The 18,518-nt window shown below is 44.3% G+C and overlaps 1 long non-coding RNA gene across 1 annotated transcript in view; it reads left to right on the forward strand.

The window, feature by feature from the left end:
- Positions 1 to 12,425: 12,425 nt before the first annotated feature.
- Positions 12,426 to 18,518, forward strand: part of LOC112562098 — a 35,316-nt gene continuing 29,223 nt past the window's right edge. The window contains exons 1-2 of the long non-coding RNA XR_003098784.1: positions 12,426 to 12,580; positions 13,626 to 13,713. This is a non-coding gene — a long non-coding RNA (uncharacterized LOC112562098). The remainder of the gene's footprint in view (positions 12,581 to 13,625; positions 13,714 to 18,518) is intronic.

An 18,518-nucleotide genomic window follows, 5' to 3' on the forward strand; every position in this document is an offset into this window, starting at 1 on the left:
ACAGCCTCAACATGAGAAAATGACTGTGCACCTCCTCGTCGTCTGTAATATTCTTTCTGACAAGGTGCGTGACATATTCAATCCTCTTTTCCTCTTCTCCACAATCCCTTTGTAGGATTTACAAGACAGAACAATATAAAAAAAAATCACACTGAAAAACCTGTAACAGGCAGGAACAAAATATTAAACATAGTAACATACAGTAAGCACAGGCATAAGAGTTATCTCTCCTTTGTTTTATGAAACGTCACTGGGTTTTTTTTTTTTTCAGAATGTCGGTGACGTCTGTATATCTTAGTTATCCGTCACAGACATGCGCTTGTCTTACTTCCGGGTCTTAGCCGGTGTCCCGCCCTGTAGACCAGACCTAGTTGTACCTGTTTCTACATCTAAATTTAGAAACTTTTTTTTTTCAAAATTCGCTCCTCTACATAAAGTTGACAGGCACATACAAACATTGTGCTGACGGTAACTTAAGTCTGGCTGAAACAGTTTTAGCTTATTAATTGTGTTTCGCACTATGTTTCTATGTACCTGGTTATCTAAAACAGTTTTAAGGCTAAAAGTGTTTAAAATGAGACACGTGGTGTGCCATTGTCGCATGAGGACTACTTACACCGTCACATGGAGCCAAGGTACTCAGAGGTGTTAAGCACACGAGAACTTTCTAGTAGTTTCTTTGAGACTGCTCCTTTGTGATTTGTCCACATCCGCTTCAAAAGATGTAAATTTAACAAAGTTTGAATATGTCTATAAGGAATATGTTCTGCACTGCCTTGGAACTGGAACAACCCAACCATCTCTGTAATTTGTCTCATAACCTGGACATCTTGTCTGAGTCCTCGGTCTTAAGGTTCGTCTGCGTAGAGACATAAATTATGGTCTAGTGTTGTAACAATAATTCCTGAGTGTCACCTACGTGTACAGAGAAAAATAGACAAAGTATTACACCACTCCAGAGCATCATGTCCTCACCTTCCATCCTAAACTCGAGTTCCTCTGTCCCCTGTTTCTTTCCTCTCACGGTTTACTACACCAGCGGTGAACCCAGGTTTTGACAGGTCATGTGATTTCTGTCGACATGTTAGCAACGTCAGCTGTCAGCGCCATCCCACACAACCACCTACCCCTCCTGGAGCCTCCTGACATGGTCCTCCTTCCCAACAGGTCTGTGCGTGTAAATGCTGATATTATTTAATGAGCAGTGAGGGAAATGAAGGAATTCTTTACGGTTCTGGAAAATTTACAAGTTAAGGTTCGGACACCGTTGGAAATTATTTCTTTTCCTTTTCTCTTAGTATTTTTTAATTGTCCTCTACTTTATTTAGTCAGATAGAACACCACGCACAGTTAACAGTTATTGTCGTTGAACATGTATTTCATTATTAATCAGTATTACCGAGACACGATTCTGCAGTGATTACAGCTCACTACCCCCAGTTCACCCCTAACATCACGAGCTCCGGTGTTAACTTCAGTAGGTGGCAGGAGAGAAAAAAAGAGGGGTAGAGGGTGGAATAGACCAGAGGTCAGGTATCTACAATGGCCTGAGGGTTGATGCAGGAAGCACCCAATCCCAACGTTGTTTGGCATTTGGTGCTGGGAGCCAAACAAGGAGGAACACGGAGCCCGCAATCCTTGTGTACACTGCTCCCATCTTAGAGCGACCTCTGGCGGTGTGTTTGTGTGCCGGCGGCCAGGAATGTCGCTCTTACCTGTGTGATATTTGTAGTTGCTAGTCCACGCCACCGTCATCGTCAGTTCGGGGTGTGCAAAGGTCTGGGTAGGGTATGGAAGGGGTTCCTCCTTCTGGAGGACCTTTTGGATGACGTGTCCTGTGCAATTTCGCAATGTTATGATCGCGGTCAAGGCTGAGCCTGGCTTCCCTGTTGATGCTCCACCAGTGGGTGGGGACTGTTATTATTACTTCTTTTCTTTTTTTTTTTTTGCTTTCAGGAACTAGTTTGTTTTTGTTTTTTAATTGGTTTCTTTTGTTGTTGTTTTTTTCTTTGTTGTTGTTGGTTTTTGTTGTTGTTTGTTTGGTTTTGTTTGTTTGTTTGATTTTTTTTTAAAGTGAACATAATTGACAGATTCAGATGCCGACTGCGTTCAATGCTTCAGTTACTGAAAGAATGTTTTAGAGCCTAACCCATCGCTAACATACACTTTTGGGGTGGAATAGGAGAATTTAACCAGGGACTAGAGTATTTTATAGTGTAAATTACACAAACACTCCCCGTACCCACCACCCCGTTGGCATTCATCTGTCCTCACCTTCTCCTCCATGAATGCTGGTCCCGTAGACAACATGATAGTCTACCATCAGACTTACCTGTTGGATGGTACGTTACTACGTGGATAGAAAAAAGACTGATACACTGCTGGTGTTACATGAAAGTGGATTGAGCTCCGTACAGGGTACATGTCCCCAACTAATGATAACCTGTTTTAGAGACTGAAATAACCGTCCTGATCTCACCTGCCAACTTCTTTTGCACGTTTTTTCTTTCGTATCTCTCTTGATGCAACCCATTTTTTTTTTCTTTTCGTGGTGTCTTCTGTAATTGCTCCAGTCTTCCCTTTTGTGGGTGTTGAATATTTCCACTCCATTTATCTGAGTGTCATTGTCGTTTCGACAGTGTGTGTGAGTGCGTACGTTGTTGTTGTTGTTGTTGTTGTTGTTGTTGTTGTTGTTGTTGTTGTTGTTGTTGTTGCCCACGGAGTGTTGCTCCACTAACACGTAGACTACCGATGTAGGTGTGTAGACATCTGTCAGCGCCATGTTGATCAGGGTTGTTTTTAATATCAGTACAAGTATATCCCTACATTTTGTGTGAATGACCTCCTCTCTCTCCTCCACCTCCTTTTCTGTTCCTCAGTCACGTGACTGCATACCTCACCATTGACTGACCGCTGTCAAGCTGTGACGTCACGATTGTCTAGGGATGCGACTAATTAAGACTTCTATTGGCTGTGGCCTTGACAACCACAGTGTATCTTTGTGCATTCATGATGGCCGTGCTTCTGGCTACTTCGTGTGTCCGCGCCGATGTTTGCAGGCCTGTAATCCGAGACTGGGGAATGGGGGGAGCAGGGGAAGCCTGGGGAGGGGGAGTGTTGTATCTTGTGCCCAGCTTAACCTAGCCATCGGAAAACACGCGTGCACTTTTGCAGACCTTTAAAAAGATCTTTCAGGTTGGAGTCGCCAGAAGTGAATCAGAGGCGCACACGTCACGCAGGTCACGCGCTCACCCTCGCTGCGCTCAGCCAATCGTCTTTCACCTTCAGTAAACGTTGATGCATCCATCAAACACCACGTGATACGTAACAACACGAATGTAATGATGATTGTATTTAGATACCTGGCAATCGCGAGCTCATTCGTGTTGTTCGCACAAACATGCGCCAGCACGCACACACACGCACATACCTGCGGAAACATCTAGAAACGTCACTGGTTCTGATTCTACCGCCGCCACGCGGGCTTAGAATGAAAAGGGCAACAACTCCACCTTAAGCTGGTGTTGACTGATGAGTCAGAAACAAGCAGGTCATTTCACCTGTTTTCCTGATGAGTGGCTCGGTGTGTGCGTGTGTGGGTTGGGGTGGGTGGGGTAGGTTGATGAGAGAGAATGTCTGTCATCTACGTTGTCGTCTGTTGAAGTCGTAGGTTCGTACAACCGAGGTTCGTTGGTGAACCGCAGCAACTTCTGACCTGACAGGATTTATCAAAAGCTTTATCAAAATCCAAAAACTTCAGTTTCAACGTGCACCCGCTTACTGAGGAGACTTACTGAGGAGAGCTCTTTAATGTGTCGGTCAGACAGTTCTCTGCGAGTGCTGTCCCTTGGTTTAAAGCGCAGCTTCGCTTGGTCTCCACAGTTTATGATGAACACAAAAATGTATTTTATGTAAGGACTGAGACAACATAGGCAGTTTATGAAGGTTTGTGATACTGGAGGTACCTGTCATTGTATTCGTTGTGCGATGTGTTGTTTTCCTCCAAAGATCTCTCCTATACCAGCATGCACCGCGCCTTTTACGACCTTTTCCTGTCTCGGCGTTCTGTGAGGGAGAAGTATGGCGTCTGTTTTACATGCTGAAGGCGAAATACCTGACATTTTTACATGTTGTAGGTTGTAGATAAATTAGCAGCCAGAATACCGAGCTTTCTCCCCTGACTTCAAATATTTAGGCCAGGTGAGAGAGTTGAAAATGAAGTACGGGGCTTTATTCTTGGGCTCTAAGTCGAGAGAGAGAGAGAGTGTGTATAAATAAAATATGTCTCTGTGTGTATCTATAATATAAATATATATTTGTATGTACGTGTGGGTGGGTGGGTACTGTATGTGAGACACCGCATCCAGTGGGAGAGCTGCGACGTGTTAAGTGGACGATTCGGTGTACAAACGTGACGTCACATGTTTTTCCGCTTCCTTGTTTCTAGGATGTTTGTACGCACTTATCACGAAAATGTAAAGGATGGTGGGGCTGAATTACCCAAATTTTGGGACATTGAATCTACCCGGTTACTTCCCATTACAACTTTAGATAGGTTTACGTATGAAAGACAAAAACGGATCGCAACTTCTTGTGGTTTTATTTTTAACCAGAATGAGAGGAAAGCAGGAAAATCTTGAAAATATTGTTTCCAGTGTTTTTCTGTAAAAGATAAACATATTATTGGGATTTGTCAACAACAAAATGGCGGAATACATGCTTTCGTCGTTATCAGAAAGTCAACTGATTATCAAGGACAGTAGAAGTTGTTTGTCGTAGTGAAGGCGTGTAAACACTGTCCCCTGACACAATAAAAGTAAACAAAATCATCTCTCTCGCCTCACGAAGAAATAAGAGTCTTTCAACATGAAACATGAGTTGTGGTGTCAGGGAAGGGACATCACCAGTGCAGTGTTTCCTTGTTTGTACTCATGCGCCGCTCCACTCAAAGGAAGCGGCAGATAAATATTGACAACAAAACTCACAGTTGAAAGAGTTAGTTACAGGAATCCACCCGGGAGCACGCGCTGTACACGACCAACAGGATATGAGACTAGCGACGACTGCTGGGAAGATGGAGGTATCAAGTGTTCTCTCAAGTCTTTTTAGGAAAGTTCTTAATCAAGCAGAGTATTATTATCTCATGTCGGGTAGGAGAGATGGCGGCGGTAGGAAATTATTTGTTTACCTCCACCCAGGAACTTATAAACTTCGACACGGCCAAGCAGCTAACCCTAAAAGCAGAGAAAAAAGAACATGCCCGAGACGAGATTGGAATCCAAGGGATCCATTCACATTTTTTTGTGAGAGTAGTTACCTGCCAACCAAATTACCTCATAATTACCAAATTATCGTTTGCCGCCTTCAGGGGCCACAGTTGTCAGCTGTTTCCGTGACACTCACCCCTGTACTACACTCACTCCTGCCTCACCAACCTTCCCCCTGCTCCCCCTCACCGTGACCCCGCGTCCTCCCTCGACTGGTGACGTTAGCACAAGAGGTGGACCCTCCGCTAAGTCAACCTACTGCCTGCCTACATCCGGGCCTCCCACAGGCACCTACCTGGCAGTTGTACCTCGTGCTGCTAGGTATCGTTTGATGGGTTGTAATACATCATCATCATCATTTATTGAAATAACAATTTAAGTATCTCCGATTTTTACATATAAAAATTCTTAATTATAGCAGCGAGTGAGGTAATTAGCTATTGTTGTTATTCAATTAATCATGTTTTGTTATGAATAATGTTTTCATCAACACCTTTTTTCTCAAAGCCATCCCACCCAAATGCACACCCGGTAGCTGCGTCCTTGGATCTGTTATGGGCACGAGATGGGTGGTCTGGGTGGATGGCACTGGATGACCCCCAGGACTTACCCCACCCAAGACGCGAGGTTTATTTTCCCAGAGACTGCGGGTACTATGTAACCGTTGTAACGGACTCACGCAGGCGTTTGCTCACCTGTACCCGGCAACACACCACCCGACAAGTGCTGCTGGGATTAGACTGCGAGGTGAGCAGACGACAAACACCCTCAGCCACCCGCGCCAGGAACCGCAACTGTGTGCTCGAGGTGACGTGCTGAGCATCCTGATGCCAGGCAACGCACAACTTGGTGACGTCGCCTGTCTGCACACGACACTTCACGTGTTTCCACACGGCACTACAGTGTTGTCGCGCCTGAAGCGTGCCTTGCTTACACAACCACGATGTCGAACAAGGAAGAAAAAAAAAAACGAGGAAGGAAATTAGTTTATTTGTCCGCGAGATGTATGGTGGAAGGAAGTACAGAAGAAGACACTAGAAAGTTCTCGTCACCTCGCTGATCATTCCAACTCTTGTGTACACCGGGTCGGTCAGTTCTTTTCAACCAGTCACGTGGCCTGAGAGAAAGGATCTCGACTGAATTCGTCGGCTGGTGTCTTTACTTGAATACAAACAGTTCTACAGGTGATTTAACTCTCTAAACTCAAAGAAGATAATTGCGCACAGGGAGACTGGACTCCAGTCTTTGAGACTCAACCTGCTTTTCCTTTTTGCGATCATCATCATCATCGTCGTCGTCGTCGTCGTCGTCGTCATCGTAATAATAATAGAGTAAAATGTAGACCACACCTCGACTACACAAAACCAACTGTGTCATTCCCTGGGTCTCAACGTCACACCAACCACGTCACGTGGAGATCACGTGATAGGAATGAGCTCTTAGTTGATCACGTCCTCTGCTAGTACTTCAGTCATCTGCAAAACTAATTTCTTTTAATTAATCTCGATGGTCTAGTCTCTTTCAACATACAGGCAGCCCTTCACACTTCGCACTTTTCTGTGAACAAGAGAAACTTGTGTGCGGCTTGTAAGACGAAACACGAAAACCGTTTCCCGGTGGACAACAGGTAACACGCAGGTGTGCAGGTGTGCAGTACTTGAGCAAATGTCGCCAAATGAGAGGAAGCACTTGATTCCAAAAAACAAAGCTTTAATCAACTTGAATTGAATTGAACTGAAAAATTGTTTCTCTTTTTTTTTATTGGAATGTGGATTTACATCCCTTTGTTTGTTGTTTCATGACAAGGATGGCCCAGCGCTAGCGCCTACCGCCTGCATGATAACACAAGAATTATGTATATTAGCAACCATAAAACCCAGTAAAGAAATCAGAGGCTGAGAGTTGTCTGTGCTACTTACTGGTCGACAGTTACCTCCCCTATAAAATTTTTTTTCCTCTCAGCGCTCTGCAGTTCGTCACACCTGTGACTTTTACCTGCCTCCCGATTTCAGGTTGTGAACATAAACTATCCGAGACAAAGGCACCCTGGCTTTTTATTGCAGGTGCGCCGAGATAGTTTTTTATTTTATGCGTGACCTCCAGAAGCTACAGGTAAGCCAAGCAGGTATGACTGTAGAGGGTGGTAGTGCACCCCAACCCCACGCCCACTCATCACTTTCCCTAAATGTTAGTGTGTCACGTGGGCTTCAAGTTCAGTGCAAGACACTGTAGCTCCAAGTGTCCTTCTCAAGACACATACAGAGATCATCATGCACAGGAAGAGGTCACATTCATGACGTCACGTTTGTACACATAGATACCCATAATTTACATTATGATCTCAGCTTTCCCATTGGCTGAGAGGTTGACGACGATGTACAATGGTGACGTCTGTGTCATTAACCTTGACCTGTGCATTGAGATGTATTTAGAGGGGGAGATATCCATTGAATCCTTTACTGATCGGCAGATGGTAAGGGTGGGCAACGTGACCTCAGCAGGTCAGGCATCCTCTGTGACGACTGAACTCTCGTCGAGGGGCTTAGCAACCAAAGAGAGCAGTGAGAAGGGGTTAATAATGAGGTGCAATCATCTTTGCTTTGTTGTGTCGTCAGTTCCTGTTGTGTATTTGTGTCTGCGTGCGTGTGTCATTTATTCCAAGATACAAAAAACCTGAGTGTCCTCTACACCAGAATGTTGTTTTAAGACCTTCTGTCAGAGAAACTGAGATGGAGCACTTTGACAAACACAGAGACAAATAATGATAACGGTTTTATTTAATAAGGAAAACGAGGAAAAAGCGAGGAAACTGCTAATCTTCAACCACAGCTGTCCGGCTGTTTGTCCTATTTAATAACGACGATGATAAAATGATGATGCAACATGAAAAACCGGTTCTTGTTTGCACTTGTTGCTCGTGAGACTTGATGCCAGGCCTGGAGACAAGCGAGGACTTGGACAGGTTTGGGGATATAAAAAAAAGATGAAGTATTTTGCTTGACTTTCCTCTCAGCACCTAACCACATGAAGCGAGTCGAGACGCTTGCCTCAGACTTACTCGGGCAAAGACTTACCTTCGCTTCATGAACAGGGGCCCTGGGCTGTGCACGACCTACTCCAGACCTGCATCCACGAAGAACGTTTACTCAGCGGGTTAACCTACTCATGCTGGGTTAAATGTGCCACCCTACCTGTCCTCTAACGGTCTGTCCTCTGTCTACCTTTGCCCTACCTGCCTGTCCTCTATTTCTACCTTCCTGCATTTGTTACACCTGTCCTCAACCTTTGTTCTTCGTACCTGTCTTGTACTTAGGTTTGCTCTGTATACCTGTTTATCTACCTGTCCTCTACCTCTACCTGCTTTTGCTTTAGATGTCGTCAGCTACATGCTCTACCTCTATTCAACATACCTATCGTACTGTCCTGATATCTTTACCTGTGATCTGCCTATGCCTCTGCTTACCTCCCCCAACACTTATCTTTTCCTGTCTACTCTGCCCCTCCGCTCTGTGCCTGTCCCGTTTCCTCACCTGTCTCCTTGTGACCAGAATGCGTGACGACACAGGTGACTGTGCTTTTATTCATGATCTTCATCAACGGAGGACTGTCAAGGTGTTGCCAGGTGTGTCTGGCCCTCCCTGTGATGTACGAGATCTCCAAACCGTTGCTACGCACCTCGTGACGAAAAAGCCGTTATTGCCGCCAGGCCTCGAGTGTTCTTTGCGCAACGGTTCTTTGATGTCGCCTCCTGTCTAATGTGACAGTTAATTAAACGACTGTCAGACATATTGGTCCCTTGCTTGTGATTGGACACAATCTACTGCCCCAATATCTAATCATTGGATCTGGCCCGGCCCAAGCAGCAGCAGAGGGCACTCGGTAAATTTATAAGTTGTTGTCATAGCGACATAAATTTATGGTAAGTCAATCGTAAAAATGACAAAGTTTGAGGGACCGGCAAAGAACGTCCATTACAGGATAGACAGGACATTACATTCAGTATTTTCTGGGCAATTTGTATCCGCCATGGTGTGATCCGCCATGATGCCACCAGTCTTGACGTCACACGCGACTTCCGGTCCAAAGGGAGATTTGAACAGGCAAAGAAATTGCTTTTATTTAATTTCTCGAAATAAATATTTTTCCTTGCTATTTCATTAATAAACCATGTAAAAGGAGTCTTTAAGCCTGTCACCAGTCGGGTGGGTCTTTAATGCTATTATGTCTATAAAGGGTACGTGGATCCTGAGGACTAAACTGAGCACCCCACTTGACCTTTCACACAAGCGTCTCTTCAAAGAGGACAATGAGATCAATCGACTACCTGTCCAGCCAACCGTGACTATTTCAGCCACTTGCAGGTGGGCACAGTCACGCAGGTGGAACGGGTCCTGCTTTCAGGAAGTTTCTGTGAATTGAAACACATTCCTGCACTCCATGGGGGAGACGGAGGGTGGCAGGAGATGTTATCCACATTACTGTCCTCATTTTTGAGAATTTCACGAGTCAAGAATACAGAAGGGCGATAGAACATACCGAGACTATCGGTTAATACTTCTACTACTACTAATTATTGTTTATTTATTTATTTTATTTTATTTTTTACTTCTCGAACGCCTGACACCGTCAACAAAGGTGGGTTTGCAGATACGAAGTCGCACCAACACAATGTAGACTTCAAACAAGTTTTACAAATTCATTTTCCATTATTTAAATCATAGCTACTAACCCTTTCTCTCTCACTCTCACAATCACACTCACACACTCACATACTCACACTCACACTCACACTCACACACTCACACACTCACACTCACACACACACACACACTGTCATATACTCGTCGTCCCATAAACAGGCTGCACGGCAAAGGAGATGAAGCTATTCAGTTTATGGTGCTTTTTATGAGAAACGTTTTTCCAGGTAAACTTTGAATGCTTTCCCAGCAGTGAAAACTCCATCCATACCCACCCGACCCCCTCACTGTCCCTCCATCGCTACCCCACCCCCCTTACACAACTACCCTTTCCACTTTAGTAAAGCAGTTTGTCCCTTTTCTCTCCAGGTAAATAAGCCCCCCTGCACCCCCTGCGAGGGTTTATAGAAAAATGCACGAGCTGTGTCGTGGGGCCTCGCTCTCCGGCGTCACGTGACTCGGGCGGTGGGCGTGAGCGGTGTGCAGGGTGCAGGGAGCAGGGAGCAGGGAGCAGGGAGCAGGGAGAAGGAAAGAAGAGTTTACAGCCTGCTCCTCATACACCATCTTGTTTGAAGAGCCACACCTACAGTCGGTCTGTTGCAAGACCTGACAGGTGTGTCGCCTGTCGCAAGGTCTGGCAGGCGGCGAACATTTTCCAGCTGCGGTCTGATGACAGCCGTGAAGTGTGACAAATTCTCACCTGAAAATGGTTCCAACATAGCTGCACACCACCCCGAGTGTGTGTGTGTGTGTCTGTGTGTGTGTGTGTGTGATGTATTGATTGTCCCCAAATCCCTGCCTGTGTGTTTGTGTGTTTGAGTGGAAGACTGTTTACACCTGTGCGTGGGTGGAAGCTGCGTCTGTGCAAGCACCTCGCACCCAGAAGCTGGCTGTCGGGTAGACTTTATCTCGCTTGTCAACATTCTTTTCCCGAAAACACCGACGACACTTAAAGGTTCACTCCCACGACAGGAAACTCAATCCAATGATTACGTAAGATGGACTCTGTGAGCTTCACTGAATCATTACAAAGCTAACAAATAAACTGTGAATCTTTCGAAACTTCTGTTGAATTTTTGTATGAACTGTTGGTGAGCTGTTGATGGAATGTTTCAGAACTTTGTTTTTATGTGACATTTATTTCTGTGACATCATGACATTGAATGACAGAGAAGTTGCAGTCAAATGTTTTTGAAAGTTTGCTGGTGTCGAGAGTTTGTTTGGGTTTTTCTTTTTAATATTTTCTGGAATATTGAAGATCGAGAGTACCTCATTGATTCTCGATAGGATCTTATCCGGAGATGACAGATGATGAGGCATTGGATGAAGTTTGTGTGTATGTATGCGAGGGTTTAGGTGTGCGTGCTGTGAAATGTCGTTATATATGTTTGTATATGTACACTATGTTATGTTCACATGTATAAATTATTTGTGTGAACAAAAGAAACATTCCTGTCCTGGATTATTCCTGGTACAGACAATAAAGATTGATTGAACGATAAATAAAGTCTTCAGGTTTGCACTTCATTGCCTCCTATTACCTGCGCTACAAATACAGCGAGGAACACTTGAATGGCTGAGTTGCTTTCATCCACGAGGTTCTCACGCCACTCAGCGACGAGAGCAGGGGAGACCACTGCGAAGTCCCTACAGAGTGACGCCATCTTGATGCATGTGCATGTTTACGCTGAGTCAGCAGGAAAGCGGGTTTCATGAGAGGCACGTGACCTCATGTCTTGCCGCGGACACGCTTGGCTGACGCCCGTGATGTGACTGCGAATGGAGTGAGTGAGGAGAGAGTTGAGAGAAAGAGTGTGTGCGAGTGAGAGAGAGACTGTGTGAATGTGATAGTGAGTGAGTGCGTGTGTGTGTATGAGAGTGTACGTGTGTGTGTATGAGAGTGTACGTGTGTGTGTGTGCGGGGGTAATGGGGGAGGAGGTCGCGGCGGTGAACAAGACCAGTCTGCTTTGTGACTGTCTTTTCCGGACACGGTGACTGACAAGTGAGTGAACAGTGAACACATTCACAAGTTGCGTTTACAGTCTGGTGCACATATTCTTCCAAACATCACACGCATTCTCTCTGTCTCTCAGAAACACACACAAAGGGAAGTAGAGATGGGGGGAGTGAGGGGAACAGGCGAGGGGACTTGTCACGTGACACAGTTAATAGAGAACTTGTTTCAACAGCCTACAACAATCTTTAAAGACATGTGTGAGCTCTTAACAAAATACATACAATCAAACCGACATAACAACCTGGACAGCTGCGTGTGGTAACTGCCAGCTTCCTGTTTAACTTCCATCACAACCTTCAGTTCAAATTCTATATTATCAATAATATTATCTATATTGTTATTATTCGATATTTTACTCAGCGTCGTGTACTCGCAGAACGATGTTTGAAAATTCTTTCAGTTCTTGTTTTGTTCGATTCCAACCTAGGTACCCGTATCTAAACTAGTGACAGCGGCAGTCTAACAGATTTACAACAGCAGAACACCAAATACACCTGAGAGAACCCACCGCCACTCCGACACCCGCACATACCCCGGGTACGTTCGCTACAAGTGTCGATCCTTGCTACAGAAACACCTGTAGATACACTGCTCACAGGTTTGTTGTAATTCTTTATTGACAGCAACTTAATTTGTATTTTATCTTTCATCACAAAGACAGGCTTACCTGTGTCCTGAAGTACACGTCGGTTTCCCCACGACACCAAGTGAACGAACTGGGTGGACGTGCATTCCGCTGTAACTATGTAGACCACAATGGACACTATCGAGATTAATGAAGGTGGGATACGAGCCCAGGTAATAACAGTGTATTAAGGGTCGGCCACACACCCTCGCTGGTCCAGTCACAGACACGTCACACCTGTAACACCTGTACCTCCTTATCTCACCCTCGCTTAGGGTTAACTATAGGGTAATATTTTTTCCACCTACCGTCTTTCTCGAATTCAGCTCTGTGTCCACGTGTCCCATTCTGCAGGTGACAGACACCCTACTATAGTCTTTAAACATGAAAATTGAATAAGTTACACACTCAGGTATTTTTTATTACTTGTATTTTCATCCGCATGTTTGGAGCTAGACAGAGGGGTTGGAGATGGAGATTAATTGTTGTATTTTTATTTGTATTTCATTTCTATTTTGATAAGACTAATTTAATGTGTCAGTAGTAACAAATACCGATTCCTGTTCCTAGAGGTGATATTCAGGGGAAAAACTACCTCCAATATTTTTCCTCTTGAAGATCTTTGTTCTGTTTCGAAATGACACAAAAAAATCAGTATTTATTTAAAAAAAACGAAAATAGTGTTTTAGTGACATAATAAAAATATCAAAGTTGTGAAGTTTTGTTTGTACATAAATACTCTTATGTAACACATTATCTCTGTTCTTTCGTTGGCTAGAACCTAAAACAAAATATAATAAAACCTATTCGATGTACAATCGTGACGTCAGTGTTGACATTTTCTGTGCTTTTTGATATTCCTAAGAGAAAATCATGAAATCATTATGGAGAGAAGGCTAAAAGAATTAAACATATTTGGAGAAACACTTTTTTTGTTCTTGTAGCTTGTATCTTCTGTCCTGTCATTAGAAACTAAGCCCCGCTCCACTCGATCTCTAAAAGGTGTTTGATCTTTCAGATAAAGTTAATGGCGACAGAAGGAGAGAGCTACCACCCAGTGAGGGATGGTCATACCCGTAATTTCTTGTTTCTGAATGAAACAAAAGGTTAGTGAAGGTTTTTTATGTCTTCTTTGGGTGGACTGAGTTCTTGTGTTGGGTGTGGCAGTGCGTGGGCCGTTGTTTAAGTCCTGATGTGGGATAGACAACAAACATTCTCTTGCTGTCGGGCAGCAAGTCGCTAGTCCATGTCTGAGTCGCGAATCACAGAGAACACAGGAGTGTACAACAGAATGAAATATTAATTACAATCTGAAACAGTCGGCAAAAACGACAAGAGGATGAGGCGGAGAAAGAAGAAGTACGAATAGAAATACAAGAAGAGAAAAATTAAAAAGAATAAAAAAAGAAAATAACCAGAAAAGTAATGATTGAGAAAAGTGTATAGTTTGGTTCGGATCAACTCTGTATTCAACAATATTACTTAATATTTATGGTTAATAATTTTCTGCCGGCCTGTTTCACTCAATACTCGTCCCAACCACCTTCATCTAGATCTTTCCATTCTTCTCCGTCCTTGAAGACCTACTTGAGCGACGAAGTAGTTCGGTTTGTCCGAGGCTGTTGAGTGTCAGACGAGGCCGGAGGACAGAGCCAATCTGGTTCGAGAAGAAAACTGGGGAAGGAGGAGAGGGGAGGGTGGGGAGGACCGGTGTTGACTCGACAAACTGTGACAAGCCTGCGTGGCGCCTACTTACCTGGCGAAAGGTGAAGGCCGTGCCACAGGTAGTTGCTGGCGTCTGTCCGCGGAATGTCCTGTCGCCAAAGACGTGCTCCGTGTCCACGACACTTCATGTGACGATCGGCAGTAAGGTGGGGTGGGAGGGGACAGTATGTGTAGGGGGGAGGGAGGTGGCGCTGATAAGAAAAGAACCCGGAACATGTGAGCTGGAGTTACTCGTCCCTGCTGGTGTCCGACTTCGCACCGCATTCCTAACGTCCGCTTGGCTGTTGATGGCTTCTCTCTTCATCCGCATTTCAGTTTCTCTTCATTTTTTTCAGATTGTTTTTTTTTCTGTTTTCTTTAATGTGTTGGCATGAAGGGACCACAGCCAGGTGCAAACAGCTAAGGTGACGAAGTGAAGACTATATTTTTAGTGTGGGGTTAGGGGGTCACTTTGGTGACCTTTAGTCATCATGGTGACCGATGGGACACGTGGTCCTGCAACTGAAGACAGACGCTCTAGTGACTGGGTCTTCGTAAATCTTTTAGAAACACACAGTCTAACTGCACAAAGCTGTTTCCAAGGTAATATACAAATATACACACCTACATAAGCACACCTACATATAAACACACCTACATATACACACAGACATAAACACACATACATATACACCTACATATACACACAAGCAAATAATACACACATGCACATTCTCTGTCCTTGTACATCCTGCGATTGTTTACTAAACAGAAGGAGGCTTCATTAGGCGAGGGCGTTAGTTTTACGTTGTCACATTCTCTCCCTTTAAAGGCTCACCCGAGTGCAACATTGTTTTCTTTATGATCCTGTTCACTTTAAAATAAAATTCAAAAAAAGTGAGTAGATAGTTATGCTTGATTTTCAAATATAAGCTTTCACTTACCTGAAACTAGGAAAGCAGAAGAAAATTATCTCCTCAACAGGAGAGCTCCATTACTGTTCGCCGGTATTTGTAGCAGTGAGTGTGGCTCAGTGCAACAACCTTCCGCATGTCTTACAGTCAGAAAAAAATATAGTTCGGGTTGTCGTGTTCAAAAAGTGATATTTTCCCCAGAAAATGAAACAAGTGATGTAGGAATTAATATTAGGAGTAAATATTCCACAAATTTGTGTATGATGTATGTAAAGCGCTGTGAGCAAATCTTTGCAAAGACTGTATATAAATTATTATTATTATGATTATTATTAAATCTGACTGAGCATTCTCACTTCTTTCTATCTTTATTCATTGCTATATATAGAAAGATACACATACATATAAGCATTTTAAATCTTTAAATCTTGTGGGGAAATGCGGTACATAACCTCCATTATTGTCACACATTACACATTACATATTACATATTACACATTACATATTACATATTACATATTACATATTACACATTACATATTACATATTACATGGCTTCATATGTTTTCAATGCTTCTCTCTGTGCACGGTGATGTTCGGAGGCAAACAGCTCAGGGAGGTCAATGGTTGTTCACAGATGCCTGACCTGTTAGTTATTTTGTGCAGAGCTGTGCGACTGTAACCGTCAACAGTGACGTGACCATTCATTGTGTCTGACCTCTGACCCCATCTGACCCGTTCTCTCGCTCCTGCTGCAGGCGGGGGACCTTGTGCGAGTGTCGTGAGCTTTTTGTACAGAGAACTTTTCCTCCGTGTTTGTCGGCTGACAGCACCACAAGAATGTAGCTAAACAGCTTGCGCCGAGTCGCGAGACAGATGAGGTGACGAGGCTAAATGCGGTAACGTCACGTGGTGCAGCGGCGTCAGAGTCGCGAGGGCAGAGGGTGGCGGTGAGCTGGGTATGGTGGGTGGGTAATGTGGGTGGGTAATGTGGGTAATGTGGGTGGGTAATGTGGGTGGGTAATGTGGGTAATGTGGGTATAGTGTGCTGTAGGGAATTTCTGTGTGCGTGTGTGTGTGTGTGTGTGAAATTTTCATCTGCTGCTTCCTCCCACTCTCATCCTCCATCCGAGTAACGACCTTTTTTGCCTCCCCTTGCTGTCCCACACTTGTGGCCAGGTTGTCGCCGCTTGTTGTAGTAAACAACAAAGGTTCGTCTAGAGCTCAGCCGCCGGCGGAAGTGGGGATAACTCGCGTACAAAAATGTTTTGTGGCCTCGGTTTTGCCTCGGTAAATATTTTCCACGCCCTTTACTTAAAATATTTAAACTTAATTCTTTTAATTTTCTCTTTCCTTCTCTCGTGCTGCCTCCTGCTGCCATTCAACCAGACTCTCATCGTCCCTGTCTGACTCTTTCTCTTCATTTCTTACTGTCTTCTTGTCGTGGCGCCTCTACGCGCATCATCTTTATTTCCTCATTTTTCTTTCTTCGTCTCTTCCTTCCTTCCCATAAAGCATCTCATGTTTTGCTGTTACGAGCTCGAGGCTCTAGATCCTTCGGCGAAAGACGAATAATCCTTGTCCTTAACACACACACATCCTCCGTAACTCACCCTGGCACAGCGCATGCGCGGACAAACACTGCTCAGCGGCTGTTCGGAAACGAAATATATTTGTTTAAAACTTTGAAGACGATAGTCTCGGTCCTCACGAGAGAGATTACCGCCCCCTTCCCCCCCCCCCTCCCACGATGAGGACGATGGGAACCGTGGTTGGCCAAAACGTTACGCGGTACATGACTGTAGGTACTGTAAGTACAAAACACTCGACACCACATCCGTTAACCTGCTTACAAAAAATTAATGCCACGTCTGCAGTTTAGTGTGACGTCAGAGGTCAAGGTATATCGAGGGTCACAGGGTTGGGGATTCCTATCTCGGCTACTCGATGTCGTGCGGAACTGGAGGATATCGGTATGACTGATCTGAGACTGTGGGAGTGGTACAGTGGCACTGATCTTGTCTTCGCTAGGTTCAATATCAGACAGTGACGTCATCTCACCCCGATCGCGTGGTGAACGAGTGTCAGATGGCGCCACGGGTCGTAGGGTTTGTTTCTATAAGTCATGCGAAGACACGCACACACACAGACACACAGATCAGTTGTTGATTATCATGACAACGAGGTTAATGAAAAACAGGAGACAGGGGTAGGGGTAGACAGTCAATGTCAGTATATCTATGTTTTATTTAAGTCATTTCTAAACTACAGAGAGATTGGTCTCACACCGTGTCTTGAGATCCCTAAACATGGGTCTGTAGACCCTGTAACACTAAGGATATGAGGGATGAATATCAGTATCTATTCAACTGTAAAAATGTTGCTGAGCAATCGCTTTACTATAACGATGCTTAAGTCCCATTCTTTACTCACATCAAGAAATAAAAAGACCCTCGCTAGATGAGCTTGGTTATCACTGAGGACGGTGGTCTAGAAAAGTTCACAAAGTGTGTTTGAGTATGAGTGTGGTGTATTATTATATATGAGTGAGATACTGTATATAACGATACAACTGCGTGGGTAAATATATATTTTAATCTCGTTAACCCTGAAAGGTGAAAAACTCTCGAATCTTAAGTATTTGTCTTCCATCGCCAACATATTATTTTCGGTTTTATATATACACACACACACAATCTTTGAAGGTAAGAGCGGTGACATCACAGGGGCCTTTTGCTTGCTTGTTCTTTACGTCTCTACGTGGTACGTACTTCCGGTCAATCCTCAGACTGATTACATGTCATTGTTTCTGGCAAGTCCAATTCAATGTGCCAGTGTCAAAGCCTTGTCAGTGTCTGATCATGGATGTGTACAGATGGATTGCTGTCGGTCTCGGCGAGCCTAAACAAAGAATGTGACTTAACCGGAAGCTTTGTCGTCTCCTGCCTCGTTTTAGTAGTTAACTGGAAAAAAATCGTCTGCCAGCAGTCCAGTAATACAAGTTCGTGGTCTGATTTTATCTGATGCCTTTTGATATTGGTGCGACTGCGAAAGCAAGTAAGTGTAAATGTAAGATAACAAAATCCAATGTCAACATCCCAGTATTTTTTTTTTTTATTCAAACCGAGCACTTGTGAAAGTTGTCAACTCGATGTGTGCTGACATCTCTGTCGCTTTACAGGGTGTGGTCATAGAAATGTTTGGACTGAGAGCAGGCTTTTGTTGTGACCCTGAGGACCTCTGCTGGGTGTGACGATGGAGCGAGTGCAGGCCACACAAAGACGAAGGCAGTC

The sequence above is a fragment of the Pomacea canaliculata genome, linkage group LG4 (genome assembly GCF_003073045.1).
Source record: "Pomacea canaliculata isolate SZHN2017 linkage group LG4, ASM307304v1, whole genome shotgun sequence".
Taxonomy (NCBI): Eukaryota; Metazoa; Mollusca; class Gastropoda; order Architaenioglossa; family Ampullariidae; genus Pomacea; species Pomacea canaliculata.